We start from the raw sequence: 19215 nt of genomic DNA, 5'->3' as shown, positions 1-19215 counted from the left end.
AAATATACACATACATATTTGTGTGTATGTATATACACCAAAAAATACATATGTATTAATTATTGTCATTCACTACAATGGGAACAGATATGTACACAAATCAGAAAAAACAACCCCAGGAGATGCCGTAGCTCTGTTCTGTTCTATTTAAGAAATTCCCTAACATTAGGCTTTTATATTAGTAGTCTCTCTTTCATGAAGGTAAAAGAGAAATAAAATAGCTTCCAGAGTCCAAGTGCCTACAAAGTAAGTTAGTAAGTCAACCAACCTTTTCCCAAGCACGTTCCATATAAGGAACAGGAGAGCTATTTTCTTATTGTCTCAACCTAGATAATTTCAAAACAATCTCTAAGATTTGTGAGTCGCTAATGAAAGGTCTGTCAACAGCTGCAATGAGCTTCTCTTTCCCACAGTCAGTACAACATGCACGTCCCTCAACACCTGCAAATCTGTACGAGGGCATCTGGAGGTCATCACTCCAACACCTGCAAATTCCCTCCATCCTTCAGCAGAAGACGTTTCTGCACCAGTCACAATTTCCTCAAGCTCTGTGGCTTATCAGAGCTTTGTGTGATTAACTATCACACAAATTTCAGCCCCAGAAATTTCATGAGATTAAAGATGGTTTTTAAAAAGCGTTATCATTTGGTGATGTTACCTGCATAATGAGTCAACTTTCTAAATCTGTTCCAAAAAAACATTTTGTATTCCACAGGCACACCCTTAAACAAATGATGCTGATATTGTTAGGCAAAGAGATGGTCCCTTTACCAAAAATAACCTCTAACTCTGCTCCTATAAAGATTGCCTTTTTAAATCTGAAGATACAGAGTATGGAGATACCAGCATTGTAACCAACAGGAAAATCTACACTGATTCACCTGCAGAACTCACAACTGTGCTTCCACACAGCAGAGACCTTCAACAAGTTCTCCAAAACAACTGGATGCTCTCAAGTGACAGCACTTTTCATTCACCAAAAATCCTTTCCCTCCATGGGAACCTTCAGGATTAGAATGTAGAGGATTATTCAATCTGCCTTTTAATCTATTTATATTCCAAGAGAGCTTGATTCCCAAACACCTGCTAGGGTAAACATGACAAGTCTCACATAGACAGCCAGCTCTGTCAGCATCAGTAAGCTGTTCAAGGAATAGACTGTGTTTGAAATACTTTCTCCAAAATAGCCACAAACTTGCTTTGAAGTTCCACGATGTGCTGTTTTCAACTCAATCACATCAACCCTCCAAATATCTCCCTTTGAAAGGTCAAAATCGCTCGTTAGAAAATAAACATAGCTCCAATACATTTGCTTGAAGCAAACGGGTAATGAAAAGAAATGGTCCCAGCCTTGAGTTCAGAGCCATGCGCTGAGTCCAGTCAGCTGACAATCAGTGTTTTTACTTTGAGGTGTTTGTCCTGTGTGTGCCTAAGTGTGTGGAGTCTGCTTCTGCATATGCCAATCTATTAATCAGGTTGCTGGGTAAGGTGTTACCTCTCATCTGTGATTCTGCATTTCAATGATTTGCATTTACAACTATTCCAATTATAGTAACTACTCCAAATTGTGAGCAAGAATGAAGTTTGATTACTGTTGATTAAAAAATTGATATGGGAGGCAATGTAATATTATGTTAAAAGACAAGCTTTGAAATTAAGAAATGTAAATATGGCATCTAAGGGAAGCCATGAAAACTCTGAGGGCAGTGCTAGATGGCACAGTCATTAGGGTCCCTAGTAGAACTTGGTGGGTGGGGTTTGGAGAAGCTAAACATCCTGAAATGTGTGGGATGAGCCCACACATGAGGCCTGCCACAAACAACATTTAAGAACCTGGGTTACAGGCCATATGGTTTCTCATTTGCCATCTGACCTTTACTGATCTCTGATTAAGTCATTTAATTCTTAGCCTCAAGCTCCTCAAAGGTAAAACTGGAATAAATGTACTGACCTCAAAGAGGTCTTAGAGAGACTAATGCACGATAACATGGCGTGGGCTTGAAGCAAATCTTGGCTCTTCCACTGGGCAACTGTGGGCCCAGTTTTACCTCTCCAGTTTCTCAGCTATAAAACTCAGACAAAAAGTCTACAGTGATTTGATGAGTAGTGGCTCAATACAAGCTACCTAATATAAACATTATTGCAGGCCTAGTATCAGTGGTGCTCCCCTCCAGGCCTCTTCAAACCCCACTATGAAGCCACGATACATACTTTCAAGTAATTACCCCCATCTCAGATCACGCCTGACAAGAACAATTAGTAAAAAGGAGTAGAGTTTATTCATTAGCGTTATTAATTGACATTTTAGCAAATTGTCTTTCAAAACAAATCTGCAAGCTGATTAAAAAAAAAGACATACTAATAGCATTGACAAATGAGGCACAGTACGCATGTTTCCAGGTGAGTCCTATAAATAATTACTAGCCTAGAGGATTAGATGGCAAAGTACAGGTTTTAAACACCAGGTGAAATGCTGAAATATAAGCCCAAAACAACAAAATCTAGTGCCAGCTTCTTTAAACACACCCCACACCCTCCCAGTAAGATGAAACTCTGGAAAGACGGTGAAAACTAAAAACAGTATTTGCAGAAACCTATTGAAATTAAGATGTTTGAGGCCTCCCTACCAGACTGGTTGACATGCTTAAAGCTGGAGGAAAAAAAAAAGTCCCACAAACTGGTGACACCCAATGCAGGCAAAAAACAAAGCAACCCTGTCCTTTGGCCAGGGCCAGCTGCAGATCCTCTGAAACTTACAAGTCCATTAACAGTCCTCCTCATTCCAACCATCACAAAGTTCCTCACCTAGCCCTCGTGTCATCGTGGTTACCTAAGAGGTCTTCAGGTTTAACGGATGGGGAATCATTCCCGAGAGTTACAAAGGGAAAAGAGCAAGACTGGAATAGTGAGGCATCACACATATGCCTGTATCCACAGACCACGTCTAGGGAGGAATGCAGCAGAAAACTGAAGCACTCGGGGGAAGGCACAGAGAACGGGGTGAAAGGGAGGCTTTTCACTTTCTGTATTGCTTCAGGAATTTTCAAAGACATATGCATGGATCCCATTTTTAAATTTAAAATGAGTTCTCTTTAACAAGGAAGCAGTGTTCCCACCTGTCAGTTTTCCTTCTGTGCTCACCCAGCATGTGCCATGACAAGCACAAGCAGTCAGGCCACTGAGCCAGCTCCCCACCTCTGCAGCTCTGCCAACCCCTTCCCTCCACTTGAGGGGGTGAAGCACTCGCAGGAGTAGGCCAGAAAATCTATTTGAAAAGCCTGTTCTTGAGTTCTGATGAAGTAATTCTTCAGTAGCTCTAAATGTCTTGATGTCCGTGTCATCAAGCAGGTTGTGATGCCAACAACCCTGTTTTGCACAAAGTAAATAAGACAAAAGGCACTCTGCTGGCTCACAGCTCTTCCTTATCCCCAGTAAATGCCTGGCTGGACCTGCCTGCATCAGGAAATATCAACAAACTGTGTATTTACTCAGCCCATCAGCCCCCACTACCGCCACCACACTGCACTAGGAAACGACCCAACTGGCCCAGAACTCAGGCTGGCCCGAATGATAAAGGACAGCAGCCATTGCATATCCCAAGAGGAACAGGGCTGGTTAGAGTTGCCCCATAGCTCCCATACTCAGTTTGAAGACAATCAACCTCTGGGCCTAAGGACCCAGATGATCGAATGGTCCCTACTAGTACCTCAGCCAGCCACCACTGCAGATCCATTCATCATGAGCTGCGTGATCTTAGGCAAACTGCAGAGCCTGTCTCACCCTGGAGGTTCTCGTCTACAAAATGGCATCAGTCATGGTACCACCTGCAGCTCAGCTCACAGAGCAGCAGTGAGGACAAGACACACGAAGCTTTTGGCATATAGGTGATTGTATCGACTAGCATCATTACCACAATCTAAGTGAGAACTTGCAGCAGCCTCCTCTTCCATCTCCCAAATTCCACTACACCTTTCACCCATTAGCAAAAGTGACTTTGAAAAGAGTAGGAGCCGGGCACCAGTGGCTCATAACTGTAATCTTTACTACTTAGGAGGCTGAGATCAGGAGGATCATAATTCAAAGTCAGCCTGGGCAAATAATTCACTAGACACCCCCCCACCACCACCATCTCCAAAATAACCAGAGCAAAATGGACTGGAGGTGTGGTTCAAATGGTAGAGCATCTGCTTTGCAAGGGCAAAGCCTTGAGCTCAAACCCCAATCCACAAAAAAAGGGGGGGGGGGTTGGGGAAGAAGGTAGAAAGCAGGAGCCAGGAGCTGGGGATGTGGCTCAGTGGCACAGCAATAGACCAGTATGTACTAGGCCCTGGGATCCAAACCCAGCATCAGGCAGGAAGGGCCTTAAGAAGGTGGGTCAAGGTGGATAGCCTTAAGTTAACTCTGCCTCCCTACCCCCACTGAAAAATAACAACAAAAGCTCAGGCCCAGAGTCCAAGGCTCACTTTGACCACCATTAACTAGGGGCCTCAGGCTCTACTCACACCCACTTCTCCAAAATTAGAGTAGTCTCTATCAGATGCTCCCAGTACTCCTTTGTTGAATTTTTCACACTTAGAAACAGCAAGTTGTCTCAGGAAGACCCATCTGTAACCATCTAGAGCAAGAGCTCTGTTTACCACCACACTGCCAGTACCTTAAACAATGACAACCCAGATAGCTGTTGGCTAACAAGGAACATGGGGACCCATCCTTCCAAGAATTATAACCCATACAGCCAATGACAGTGTTAAAGGTAGAAGATCTGACCACAAGTTCCAAGGTTCTATCTTGTTGAACTTTCCCTGAATGGAACCAATGAGGTCCCATAAAATAACCAAATGGCAAATGTGCATTGCATTTCAGATCCTGAGCTAGGTGTGATCACGGCACTTGAGAGGCTCAGGTAGGAGAATCATGAGTTCGAAATCATCCTGGGCTACACAGTGAGACCTTGAATGAATGCATACATACATATATAAATTCACTCCAGATCCTTTAGTTGAGCAGTTCAGACCAGATGATTCATTCACCTTACTAATACTGCATTTAACTAAGGTACAGGACTTCCGGTGACAGCTTTCACTGCAACCTCAGTACCTGTTTACGTTACTCCTATGCTTTCTTTCCCCCCTCAGACTGAGAAAGCTGCTGCTAAAAACACTCACAGTGAAACTATGTTGCTATCACCCTCTGGGAAGTCAGCTTCCAAGAGAAGCCCACTCTCTCTGAATTTGCTAAGATGAAGAGACAGCAGACTGCAAGCAAGTTGAGAAACAGAGCGCTAAAACCCAAGGTCTCAGTGACGTCCACCACCCTGTGATTACCCAATCAGTCTGCGTGGGTGTGCTGGGATAACCTGACATGAAACGTGACTAGACAGGATTCCTTTTATCCTTCAGCTCACAGCTAATCACTTCATTCTTTTTCCCTTTACATTTTCCTAAATGTAGCAAAATGCACATAAAATTTATCATCTTAACCACGTTTAAGAATGTAGTTCTGTGGCACTCAGTACATTCATGTTGTGTGCAACAAGTCATCACCATCACACCAGAACGTCTTCATCCCAAACATAAATTCTGTACCTGTTAAACAACAGCTCCTCATTCCCCTACCCCAGCCATCCTATTGGCTGACTCTATGAATGACTAGCCCAGGTATTTCACATAAATGGACTTATAACAATATTTGTCCTTTTGTGACAGCATGTCTTCAGGATCATTCATGTTATAGCATGTATCAAAATTTCCTCCTTCTTTAAGGCCAAATAATATTCCAATGCATATGTATCACTCATATATCAATGAACACTTGGGCTGCTTTCACCCCTCAGCTATTATGAATAATGCTGCTATGAACACAGGAGAGCAAACACCCTACTTTCACTTCTTTTGGGTATTTAACCAGAAACTGCATTGTTGGTTCACATGGCAAGTCTATTTTCAATTGTTCAAGGGACCTCCATAATGTTTTCTGCATATTTTACATTCTTACCAAAAACCCATAAGCGTTCCTGTTTCTCCATGTTCTCCCCAACACTTGTCATTTTCTGTTTTCTTGATAACAATCATCTTAAAATGGCAATCCTTTATTTTTTAGACTTTAAACCAGTTAACTGGATTAAGTTTTTCTCTCATCTATGCAGTTGGCTAAGGATGTCAGAAAACCTGATTTTCAAGAGTATACTTCATGAACATTCACCTTTTGAGAGGCAGTTTTAATAAAGCAGCTGAGATTTTTTTTAAAAGAAGAAAATGCTTTGGAAACAAAACCTGAATTCAAATCTAAACAGCTACTTCTGAGGAAACCTCAGTTTCGTCTTCGTGAAATAGTTTCAATTACCCGTATCTTACTAGTTCTTCGGAAAAGCAATGGGGCATGGAATCAGGTGGTAGAGTGTTTGTGCAGAAGGAGGTTTAATCTCCAGTACTGAGAAAAGTAAGTCTTGGAAGACTTAATTAAATTACAGAATTATATAAAGCACTTAGATGGTGCCCAGCACCCAATAAGACTAAAAAATGACAGATGATAAAAGAAAGTTTCATTATTACTGGAATACCACTAAAAGCTACAAAGAGAGGGCTGGGGGTGTGGCTCAAATTGTAGAGTGCATGCCTAGGAAGCATGAGGCCCTGAGTTCAAACCTCAGCACTGCCATATATATTTAGATGGTTAGTATCTAAATATATATGGATGTGGAGACTCTGTATTCTCATACAATACACACATGCTTCCAAACATTTATATTAGGATATTTTATATATATTTATATTTATATACATTTATAGAGATGTATAACCTTTGCTCATCTATTCAGATGATTTTAATTTACTAGACTTGCACATATAGTTCCCAAGGCCCAAAGCTGTCCTTGTAGCCAAGATAGCATTTTCTTACATGGATTTCTTATATGTAAGTATATAAACATCAATATTCTTTTACAGAGTAGACAGAATGTCAGAAAATAAACAGCACAAAATCATAGGTTTTTTCACAGTTTGAAAAGGCAGAAGCAAGATGTTATCACAGTATCTTAAATTATACTTAATGTAGGAATTTAGCAAATCATAGAGGGCCTTTGAGACGAGATTGTTTCTCCCTCTACTCTTGGTTAACTAATTAAAAAGTTAGTGCTAACTGACTATCTTTCAAACATAAAGCTTAGGCTAAATTCACATAGTACATGAAAAAAAAGTTGAAGACCATCTTAGCTGTCTTTTCCTTAGACTCTTTTTCTGGCTTCTCAGTGAAATTCAGAGATTTTGATTAAATCTTAGAAATCATTTAACCCAAATCACCAAACAGCTGCTGTTATTTCTGTTTCAAGAAATTAACTAAAATTATAATAAAATAGAAAATACTTGGGGAGTTGAGGCAGTTATAAAAGGAGATCCATGAATACCTGACATTTAAATAAACCAAATGAAAGCAGATTTAAAATAAAAGGTAAATCAAAAGGATGCTAATTTGTCATCGAAACACTGCAAGACCCTTTACTTGTACACACCAGGCATTTTTTCTGAACAATTTCCATTTATTATCACTTCTAATCTACATATGGCATCTGACTTTGAATCCACTAATATTACAATGCATTTTAAATTACTCCTTAAAATGTTGACATATTACATTGTTTGTATACATCACTGAGAAACACGCATGCAAAATAATACTCCAAAACCTTAGTTATGTTACTAGAGGTATTTATCCTTCCACCCACCCAAAGAAATAGTTCAAAACATTGGGATCTTCTGATAATATCCTCAGTTTAGGTGTATTACTTTGGGTTTATTTAGGAAACTTTTTCTGCTTCAGTAACTATCAAAATGCTTTAAAATTACTTTCCAATTTTCCTAATTAAGGTATATGGGAATGTAATTTTAAGTCTTTCTCGGGTGGTTCAAGATTTAATGAGGGGTCTCAGCTGTTTTTCAGAAAAGTTCAGGATCACATAATGTAGATGTGTCATTACCAGGTCTCCACGATTACTGGGGCCAGCCAGGAGGAACTGGGCTAAGACACAGACAGCAAAACACACCCTACAGGATGGGTTCCTGAAGTTAGCTTTGCTACTCTGCAGAACAAAGACTGTCTGTTCTCCCTAAAACTGGATGTTCTGAGCACTTGGCATTTCACTCTTCCTTCTCCGCCCTCTGAGGCTTTGCTGTAATCTGACCACCAAGAAGTTTGGGACTGACAAACGGGACGTCTCGGTCACTGTCCTCACCTTTTCTCCATTGATTGAGCTTTTCTGAAATCTGAACCCCACTTCCCAGAGTCAGCCTGACCATAACCTTCTGTGTAGGACTGACACTCAGACTTGGGCTGCTGTTTAGGTTCAAAGTTATATAAGAGACTCTGACTCTCCAAACTATAACCTCTGACAAGGAACCACAGCCACACAGCTTTGGTGGCAGATCGTGGACTGAGAGCAGATTTTTCAGGTGGTGCTCTGTGTCCCGAGGCATGGCTCAAGCCACTTCGGATGACAAGGCTGATGAATCCTCACAATTTACCCAGAGCAGCTACATTACAGGGAGGTGCCTGGCCTCCCGCATATCCTAATTCCACCCTGCAAGAGCGGGACCCAGCACAGGACCACAGACCGCACTTAGCTGTCATGTCTCTGTCACATCTCATCTCCTTTACACTTAAACAGCTCTTCAGCTTTTTTCTTTCTTGCCCATGACTGGTAGTTTTTGGAAAATGGCAATTTGGACATTAAGTGTATTTACTTCCACTCGTTTTCCCACAGGAAGATTGAGGTGACTCAGAGCATGGAATGTGGAGGTATATAACGCTGCTGTTCCTTACTGGTGATGTGAATTTCAATCCCTTGTTTAGGGTTCAATCAGTTACTATTTTTTAATTTTTTACTAGTGTGTGTTAGTTGTACAAGAAGGTGTCACTGTGGAATTTCCACACATGCACATGCTGTACTTCGGTCATTCATACTAACTGCCTCTATTGCTCTTTCTTTTCCCCATCTCTCCTCCCTCTATTTTTTGGTGGGTTTCATTATGTTATTTTCATACACAGACACAATGTGCTTTGGTATTTCCTTTTGTAATCAACCATGCTATTGCATGTGTGGGGAGCACAACTCACTTTGATTTCAGAAACTGACCTATTCATTTGTTTGGTTAGCAAATCTTTGCTGAGCACCTGTTCCTTGCCCAGTCCACTATTGAGGAGGCACTGGAAATACCGCAAAGGAAAAATACAAAATCCTTGTCCTGGGGGAGTTTGCATTCTAGTCAGCAAAGTCAGACAAGGAGCAAGTACTGTGGCCTCTGGTGACAAGTGCTTCCAAGAAAATAATGCAGAAGCAGGTACCACAGGAAGGAGTGATGGAGGAGAAATTTGATCAGCAAGTGGTGCTGTGGTCTTCAGTCCACTATTCCAGAAGAGATCTTCCAAAAGCAGTTGTTTTGTGTCACTTCCTGCTTAAAATTCAAAGCTCCTCTGTGGACATCAAGAATCTTTATAGAGTACCCTAGCCTCCTCCACACTCTTCTCCCCTCATCCTCTCTGGCAGTAGCACCTATGCTTCCTCCCAATGTGCCCTGCTGTGCTCCCTATTCAGGCCCCCACGTCCCACCTGGAATAACTTCTTTTTTTGTCCATTCATAGCACCTCCCGGGGGAAGTCCTTCAATGATGAGAAACGGAGGGGGGGGGAATGATGAGTTCACAAACTGCACCATAGTAAGAAGAAATGAAAAATGTGCTTGCAATTATGAGAAAAATTTAAAAGGCAATTACTTGCATTCTCAGTTTGTACAAAATTTTGTATTATATACAAAAGTATTTGTTGTATTTTTAATTAGGTAGAGTACCTGGTAAAAGGCTTGATTTTTCCCTGTTCTTTGATTTCCTTAAAGAAATTAGTTTGCAGAGATAATTCTGTACCATTCATACCCAGGCTAAGAAAAATTAACAGGCATTCTTTGTGCTAAAATAGCTTGTAAATAAGCATAGTGAACATGGATAAAATGTGAACACCCAGAAGGCAAGTAGCACAGAATTCCTCCTACATCAACCCACTGAGTCACACGTTGAAGTGATTCTATATCCTTATAAGGTCTCTATTCTTTGTTCAGTTTCACAGGAGTTCCCAAGAAGCATGAGACCAGAGCCCCACTTTAAAGAGGTTAGAAAATGTCGTGAGATAGTAAAATACATGGCATGGTATCATTAAAACTCTCAGAAAAAAGTCTTAGGATTACTGTCTAGATAATTAGACATAATTACATTAACAATTACAGGTTTAAGTACCAGTATTTAAGAAAATTGTTCATTTGCTTAACAGTCCATTTTTGTTTTATATTTGTATGTTTTAGAGAAAGGGAGGAGTTGGTGTTTTTCCACTTACTTCTTTGAGCATAGCACTTGCTCTGAGGATAACTGTGTCTTCACTGCACACCGTATTTGTGATTTAGAAATCTCTGGAGTGGGCCTCCCTACTCCCTGTTCCTGGCTGCTCTTCACAAACTCCCCTCTCCCAGGCCAGTCACCTAGCAAGCTATTAATCTGTATCTAGAACTGATCAAAACCAATGAACTGGGTAATCCTCACTACCACCTATAAAAAGAGGACTTGAAATTCTACCTCCAGCCTCTCCACACACAAAGATTTACAAACAAATGAGGGAAGAAAAACAGAACAGTAAGAGAAGTCAGTAAAGAAAGCTGCAGGTCTAGGCTCTTCTCATAGCTGAATTCCCAAAGAACACACAGGAGGAACCCAGTCTCATTGACAGCTAGGTTCTTCCATCTGTCCAAAGGAAAGTAGCAAGGGACAGCTGACTTCACCCTTCTCTCACTCTATCTGGAAAGTTTAGTCTGTCAGGAACACCCACAGAGCAACATATATCTGCCCACCTGCACATTTTCCTAGTCAGTTGTTCTTAAATTTGTTAAGATTTTAGGAATTCCCTATTTAAAACTGTGAATGTACATTTTGTCACAGAACGTTATGGGGGAAGAAGAAGAAATACCCTCTCAGTCTCCAGATGCTTAACTTTAATGTATCTGTGTGAACATCATTGAGACCTCACAGGCTGTTATGAAATGGACTGAAAACTGGCCACTTAAAAATGTACTTGGATTTTTCATCTGTAAAAATAACCCCCAAAAGTGAATTGATTTGTCATGGAAGGAGAGGCTCCGGCGGGAGCGGGGGCGTGCACCCAGCAACAACAACCAGGAGCCGGAAAGCTTGTGAGAGTGGCAGAGGGAGAAAAACTCCACAGGAGAGGGGGGAAGACCCACTTCCCATGGGAGCTGTAAACAAACATGCAGGCCAGAGAAAGCGGGTGCAGTGTCACCTCCCCCAGTGTACTTGGAAAGGGGAAAGCTTGCAGCAGAGGCTCACACACAGGAGAACTCTGAGTAAACAAAGCCTGTGGGGCCAGGTGAGTGCTAAGCTGACCCCTGAGATCTGCATAAATAATGGCTCCAGCAACAGCAGGCTGACAGCAGCAGGCAGGCAAGCCACAGCCGCAGATACCATTCTCAGAACTGTCTCCAGACTCTTTGTTTTTTTTTTTTTTTTGGTCTCTCTTCCTACCTCTGATGAGAAAACAACCAAACTATACCTGCATGCTGAAAAACTTACTGAAATTGTATTGCATTTGAACTTGAGACCCTTTGTGGGTCTCTGTTTTTTGTTTTTGTTTTTTTTTGTGTGCAGTTTTGTTCTACTTTATGCATCCCCTATGATGAGACAACTACAGAACAACATCTGAGGCACCATCTCCAGGATTAGAGACTGAGACGGACACCAAAATTATTAAGACTGAAACTTCATTGCATTTGAACTTGGAGGGGTATTTTTTAATTTATTTTTTATTATCTATTTTTCATTTTTTTATTATATTTTTACATATATATTTCTTTCATTTATTTATTTTCATTTTTATTCTTATATTTATTCTTTTTATTTTTTATTTTCAATCCTCTGTCTCTCTAATGCCTGTTCAGCTTACTGTCGATTAGTACACTAATGCTCCCTGTTTATACCTTTGTAACTTCCTTGATTGATTCCTTGTTTCGTTTTCTTCTACTTGTCTATTTGTTTTTCCATTTTCTTTAACTTCTTGCTTTCCATCTCCTCTCACCTTTCCATTCTAAATCTTACCATTGTTATTATTACAAGCTAGAAAATACTTAATTGCACACAGTACAGGGACAGTAACAACACCAAGGACAATGACGGGAAGACAGAAAAAAACAGGGAAACCAGTTTCCCCACAGCAAAAAATTAGTACAGGAACCAGAGGGAAATGAAGAAAACAGATACTCAGATCCAGACTCCAACAAAATGAAGATAAACTATGCCAAAGAACCCAATGAAGCCCACAAGAATAATTTAAAAGAAGACATACTACAGGTATTCAATGAGAATTTTATAGAGATGATACTGGATATGGTCAACCAAAATGTACAGGAGACACTCAAGAAATTCCAAGACAACAAAAATAGAGAATTTGAAAAAGCAAAAGAAGAAATAAAGGAAACCATAGAAGCACTGTATAAACACCAAAGTGAAACAGAGAACACAATTAACAAACAGATAAATGAACTCAGGACAAAAATAGACAACATTAAAGAGGAAACCACCCGGATATGGATAACCTCAGAAAAAAGAACGAAACAGAACTGCAAAACAAAATGGAAGGCCAATCCAGCAGAATAGAACAAACAAAAGACAGAATCTCAGAACTTGAGGATGAAATGTAACCAAAGGAAAAACTGAAGAACTATTAATTAAACAACTCAAGACTTGTGAAAAGAAAATGCGAGAACTCACTGACTCCATCAAAAGACCAAACTTGAGAATCATGGGCACCAAAGAAGGCGAAGAGGTACAAGCAAAGGGAATGCGTAATATAGTCAACAAAATAATAATGGAAAATTTCCCAAATATAGAAAAAGATATTCCCATACAGATGCAAGAGGCCTCCAGGACACCAAACAGACCAAATCAAAATAGAACTACCCCACGGCATATTATCATTAAAACAACAAGCTCAGAGACTAGGGAAAGAATATTGAAGGCTGTAAGAGAGAAAAAACAAGTAACATACAAAGGTAAACCCATCAAAATCACAGCAGACTTCTCAACAGAAACATTAAAAGCAAGAAGAGCGTAGGGTGAGATCTTCCTAACTTCAACCCCAGGATACTCTACCCAGCAAAACTATCATTCAAAATAGATGGAGCAATAAAAGTCTTCCATGATAAGCAGAAACAAACAATATGTGACCACAAAGCCACCACTACAAAAGATTCTTCAAGGGATTCTGCATACAGAAAGTGAAACCCAACTTAACCATGAAAAGACAGGCAGCACCAAGCCACAGGAAAAGAAAAAGCAAGAAAGTAGAGAGTAACCTCAACTTAGGTATACACAATCAAACCTTCAAACAACTAAGACAACTAAATAACAGGAATTACCACATACCTATCAGTACTAACACTTAATATTAACGGAATTAATTCACCCATCAAAAGGCACCACTTGACGAAATGGATTAAAAAGGAAGATCCAACAATTTGTTGCTTACAGGAGACCCATCTCACCGACAGAAATAAGCATAGGCTTAGGATGAAAGGTTGGAAGAAGATTTACCAAGCCAATGGCCCCCGAAAACAGGCAGAAGTAGCAATACTTATCTCTGACAAAGTAGACTTCAAACCTACATTGATCAAACGAGATAAAGAAGGACATTCCTTACTAATGAAAGGGGAAATAGACCAAAAGGAAATAATAATCATCAACCTGTACGCACCCAATGTCAATGCACCCAATTTCATCAAACATACCCTGAAAGACCTAAAAGCATATATTAACGCCAACACAGTGGTTGTGGGAGACTTTAACACCCCATTATCATCAATAGATAAGTCATCCAAACAAAAAATCAATAAAGAAATCCAACATCTAAAATATACAATAGATCAAATGGACCTACTTGATGTCTACAGAACATTTCATCCAACCTCTACACAATATACATTCTTCTCAGCAGCCCATGGAACCTTCTCCAAAACAGATCATATCCTAGGGCATAAAGCAAGCCTCAGCAAATATAAGAAAACAGAAATTATACCGTGCATACTATCTGATCACAATGCAGTAAAACTAGAACTCAACAACAAAAGTAAAGACAAAAAACATGCAAACAGCTGGAAACTAAATAACTCATTACTTAATGAACAATGGATCATCGATGACATAAAAGAGGAAATTAAAAGGTTCCTGGAAGTCAATGAAAATGAAAACACAACCTACCAGAACCTTGGGACACAGCAAAGACAGTCCTGAGAGGAAAGTTTATAGCCATGAGTGCATATATTAAAGAGATTGAAAGATCCCAAATCAATGACCTAATGATACATCTCAAACTCCTAGAAAAACAAGAACAAGCAAATCCCAAAACAAATAGAAGGAGAGAAATAATAAAAATAAGAGCTGAAATCAACGAAATAGAAACCAAAAAAACCATACAAAGAATTAATGAAACAAAAAGTTGGTTCTTTGAAAAAATAAACAAGATCAACAGACCCCTGGCAAACCTGACTAAAATGAGGAGAGAAAAAAAACCCAAATTAGTAGAATCAGAAATACAAAAGGGGAGATAATAACAAACACCATGGAAGTCCAGGAAATCATCAGAGATTACTTCGAGAACCTATATTCAAATAAATTTGAAAATCTTAAAGAAATGGACAGATTTCTAGATACATATGAGCATCCAAAACTGAACCAAGAGGAAATTAATCACCTGAATAGATCTATAACACAAAATGAAATTGAAGCAGCAATCAAGAGTCTCCCCAAAAAGAAAAGTCCAGGACCTGATGGATTCTCTGCTCAATTCTATCAGACCTTTAAAGAAGAACTCATACCAACCCTCCTTAAACTGTTCCACGAAATAGAAAGGGAAGGAAAACTGCCAAACACATTTTATGAAGCCAGTATTACACTTATCCCAAAACCAGGCAAAGACACCTACAAAAAGGAGAACTATAGGCCAATCTCCTTAATGAACATTGACGCAAAAATCCTCAACAAAATAATGGCAAACCAAATTCAACAACACATCAAAAAGATTATTCACCACGACCAAGTAGGCTTCATCCCAGGGATGCAGGGGTGGTTCAACATACGAAAATCAATAAACGTAGTAAACCACATTAACAGAAGCAAAGACAAAAACCACTTGATCATCTCAATAGATGCAGAAAAAGCCTTTGATAAGATCCAACACCATTTCATGATAAAAGCTCTAAGAAAACTAGGAATAGAAGGAAAGTACCTCAACGTTATAAAAGCTATATATGACAAACCTACGGCCAGCATTATACTTAATGGAGAAAAACTGAAACCATTCCCTCTAAAATCAGGAACCAGACAAGGATGCCCACTATCTCCACTCCTATTCAACATAGTACTGGAATTCCTAGCCAAAGCAATTAGGCAAGAAGAAGGAATAAAAGGAATTGGTAAAGAAACTGTCAAAATATCCCTATTTGCAGACGACATGATCCTATACCTTAAAGACCCAAAAAACTCTACTTAGAAGCTTCTAGACATCATCAATAGCTACAGCAAGGTAGCAGGATATAAAATCAATATAGACAATTCATTAGCATTTCTATACACTAACAATGACCAAACTGAAAAAGAATGTATGAAAACAATTCCATTTACAATAGCCTCAAAAAAAAAAAATCAAATACCTAGGTGTAAACCTAACAAAAGATGTGAATGACCTCTACAAGGAAAACTATAAACTTCTGAAGAAAGAGATTGAGGAAGACTATAGAAAGTGGAGAGATCTCCCATGTTCATGGATTGGTAGAATCAACATAGTAAAAAATGTCTATACTCCCAAAAGTAATCTACATGTTTAATGCAATTCCCATCAAAATTCCAATGACATTCATTAAAGAGATTGAAAAATCTACTGTGAAATTTATATGGAAACACAAGAGGCCACGAATAGCCAAGGCAATACTCAGTCAAAAGAACAATGCCAGAGATATCACAATACCTGACTTCAAACTATATTACAAAGCAATAACAATAAAAACAGCATGGTACTGGCACAAAAACAGACATGAAGACCAGTGGAACAGAATAGAGGACCCAGATATGAAGCTACAAAACTATAACCAACTTGTCTTTGACAAAGGAGCTAAAAATATACAATGGAGAAATAGCAGCCTCTTCAACAAAAACTGCTGGGAAAACTGTTTAGCAGTCTGCAAAAAAATGAAACTAGATCCATGTATATCACCCTATACCAAGATTAACTCAAAATGGATCAAGGATCTTAATATCAGACCCCAAACTCTAAAGTTGATACAGGAAAGAGTAGGAAATACTCTGGAGTTAGTAGGTATAGGTAAGAACTTTCTCAACAAAACCCCAGCAGTACAGCAACTAAGAGGTAGCATAGATAAATGGGACCTCATAAAACTAAAAAGCTTCTGTTCATCAGAAGAAATGGTCTCTAAACTGAAGAGAACACCCACAGAGTGGGAGAAAATATTTGCCAGCTACACATCAGACAAAGGACTGATAACCAGAATATACAGGGAACTTAAAAAACTAAATTCTCCCAAAACTAATGAACCAATAAAGAAATGGGCAAGTGAACTAAACGGAACTTTCTCAAAAGAAGAAATTCAAATGGCCAAAAAACACATGAAAAAATGCTCACTATCTCTAGCAATAAAGGAAATGCAAATTAAAACCACACTAAGATTCCACCTCACCCCTGTTAGAATAGCCATCATTAGCAACATCACTAACAACAGGTGTTGGCGAGGATGTGGGGAAAAAGGAACCCTCTTACACTGTTGGTGGGAATGTAAACTAGTACAACCACTCTGGAAAAACATTTGGAGGCTCCTTAAAACGCTAAACAGTGATCTACCATTTGACCCAGCAATACCACTCTTGGGGATATACCCAAAAGACTGTGACACAGGTTACTCCAGAGGCACCTGCACACCCATGTTTATTGCGGCACTATTCACAATAGCCAAGTTATGGAAACAGCCAAGATGCCCCACTACTGACGAATGGATTAAGAAAATGTGGTATCTATACACAATGGAATTCTATGCAGCCATGAAGAAGAACAAAATGCTATCATTCGCTGGTAAATGGATGGAATTGGAGAACATCATTCTGAGTGAGGTTAGCCTGGCCCAAAAGACCAAAAATTGTATGTTTTCCCTCATATGTAGACATTAGATCAAGGGCAAACACAACAAGGGGATTGGACTTTGAGCACATGATAAAAGCGAGAGCACACAAGGGAGGGGTGAGGATAGGTAAGACAACTAAAAAATTAGCTAGCATTTGTTGCCCTTAATGCAGAAAACTAAAGCAAATACCTTAAAAGCAACTGAGGCCAATAGGAAAAGGGGACCAGGAACTAGAAAAAAGGTTAGATCAAAAGAATTAACCTAGAAGGTAACACACATGCACAGAAAATTAATGTGAGTCAACTCCCTCTATAGCCATCCTTATCTCAACCAGCAAAAACCCTGTTCCTTCCTATTATTGCTTATACTCTCTGTTCAACAAAATTAGAGATAAGGGCAAAATAGTTTCTGATGGGTATTGAGGGGGTGGGGGGGAGAGGGAAGGGGCGGAGTGGGTGGTAAGGGAGGGGGTGGGGGCAGGGGGGAGAAATGACCCAAGTCTTGTATGCACATATGAATGATAAAACAATAAAAAAAAAGAAAAAAAATCCACAGGAAAAAAAAAAAGGAATATTGTCCTAATGGTGAGGACTGTCAACAGTTGGAATGACTGGAGATGGCACACTCTACTGCTTAAGCAGTAGAGTGGCTGCTTTGCAAGCAAGTATGCCCCAGGTTTAAACCCCAATCCCACCAAAAAAAAAAAAAAAAAGATTTGTCATGGTACAGAAAGTGGACTTGACACCAAGTAAGTCTCAGCACCAATCAGCTTTTCCCATGGTAACACAAACAGAAAGGCACAGTGAAGGCCAACCTGAAATATGCTCATGTAACAAGGACACAAAACCATGACGAACACAAAAAACATCTCTAGAGAAAAATTCTATCCACCTTTGTAGAGTCGTGCGCAGCACACCAACCCTGCCCACCCTGACATGCAGGGCACAAACAGCTATGAAGCCCATTTATACCATCCACTGAAGCCTCGGCCCTGGGAGTAAATTTTTGCATCTGCATGTTCCTCTGCTTCTGATGGGGAAATGATTAGCTACCACCTGGGTCAGAGAGGGGAAATGAACTTGCAGATTTATGTGAAAACAAAACAAAACAAAATGTTGTTTTTCCAGAATAGTTGTTAAGAACACACTGTCCTGAGTGCAATGGAGTGAGGTGTTGCTTCCTGGTTCCCAGCTCTCAGTCAAGGGAAGAAAAGCTCTGCAGACCTGCCCTTGAACGCACCAAGGCTGGGGTCACCACCTCCATGGTCACTGTCAGTGGAACAGCCAGATGGGTGTAGCCTCAGAGACCTGGCAGGACGGAGGGCTGTCACCACACTGACCACATTCCTACATATATTTAACAGAACAGGTTTTCAGATCATAAATAATCTGTCAAGGGAAAGAAAGAAGCTAAGTCGCTTACACTGCTTAAATTCATTTTCAACCTACTCTGCCTTGTGTTCCTAGGAGTGTGCTCCATGTGCCCTGAGAGAGAGTCTGAGGAAGATGGCCTCCACAGAAAGTGACCGTTTTTCCTGTCTAAAGATTGGTGCACCCTCTGACACATATAATCACAGATCTGAATTCATCATGCAGAGCGTACAAAATCAGGCAGGCTCACAAACTCCAACATGTGCTCCTGTCTACCCAGCAAGGTTCCCAGGCCCCTCCATTGGGGATCTGATTCAGCAAGTCTGGGTGTCTGGGTGTTGCCTGAAAGTGTTTGCTTTTAACAAGCACCCAATGAGATTCTGAAGCTCAGGCACGTCTAGGGAACTCTAAAGTGGATGGCTATGCCGCACGCTACAGCATTTAGCAATAGCATCAATTATGTTAGCTTCTACATGGTAACAATAATGCACATGTGCCTTTTTTATTTAATCCCCCAAATAATACTACCACTTTGATAATATCCATTTTAAAGAGATTAGGAGTGGGGAATGGGAGGCATGGCTCAAACAGCACAGCACATGCCTGGCAAGGATAAGA

At 40.0% G+C, this 19215-nt stretch overlaps 1 protein-coding gene and 1 non-coding gene across 18 annotated transcripts in view; one reads left to right on the top strand and one right to left on the bottom strand.

The window, feature by feature from the left end:
- Positions 1-19215, bottom strand: part of Sgms1 (sphingomyelin synthase 1) — a 292465-nt gene that overhangs the window by 145777 nt on the left and 127473 nt on the right. The window lies entirely within an intron of this gene.
- Trnap-agg (transfer RNA proline (anticodon AGG)) lies at positions 6585-6657 on the top strand. Its single transcript has one exon. It is a non-coding gene; the product is annotated as a tRNA-Pro (tRNA).

This window comes from Castor canadensis, chromosome 7 (assembly GCF_047511655.1).
Source record: "Castor canadensis chromosome 7, mCasCan1.hap1v2, whole genome shotgun sequence".
NCBI classification, from domain to species: Eukaryota; Metazoa; Chordata; class Mammalia; order Rodentia; family Castoridae; genus Castor; species Castor canadensis.
The sequence above is the reverse complement of the archived record's forward strand: the minus strand, read 5'-3'. Positions and strand labels throughout refer to the sequence as shown.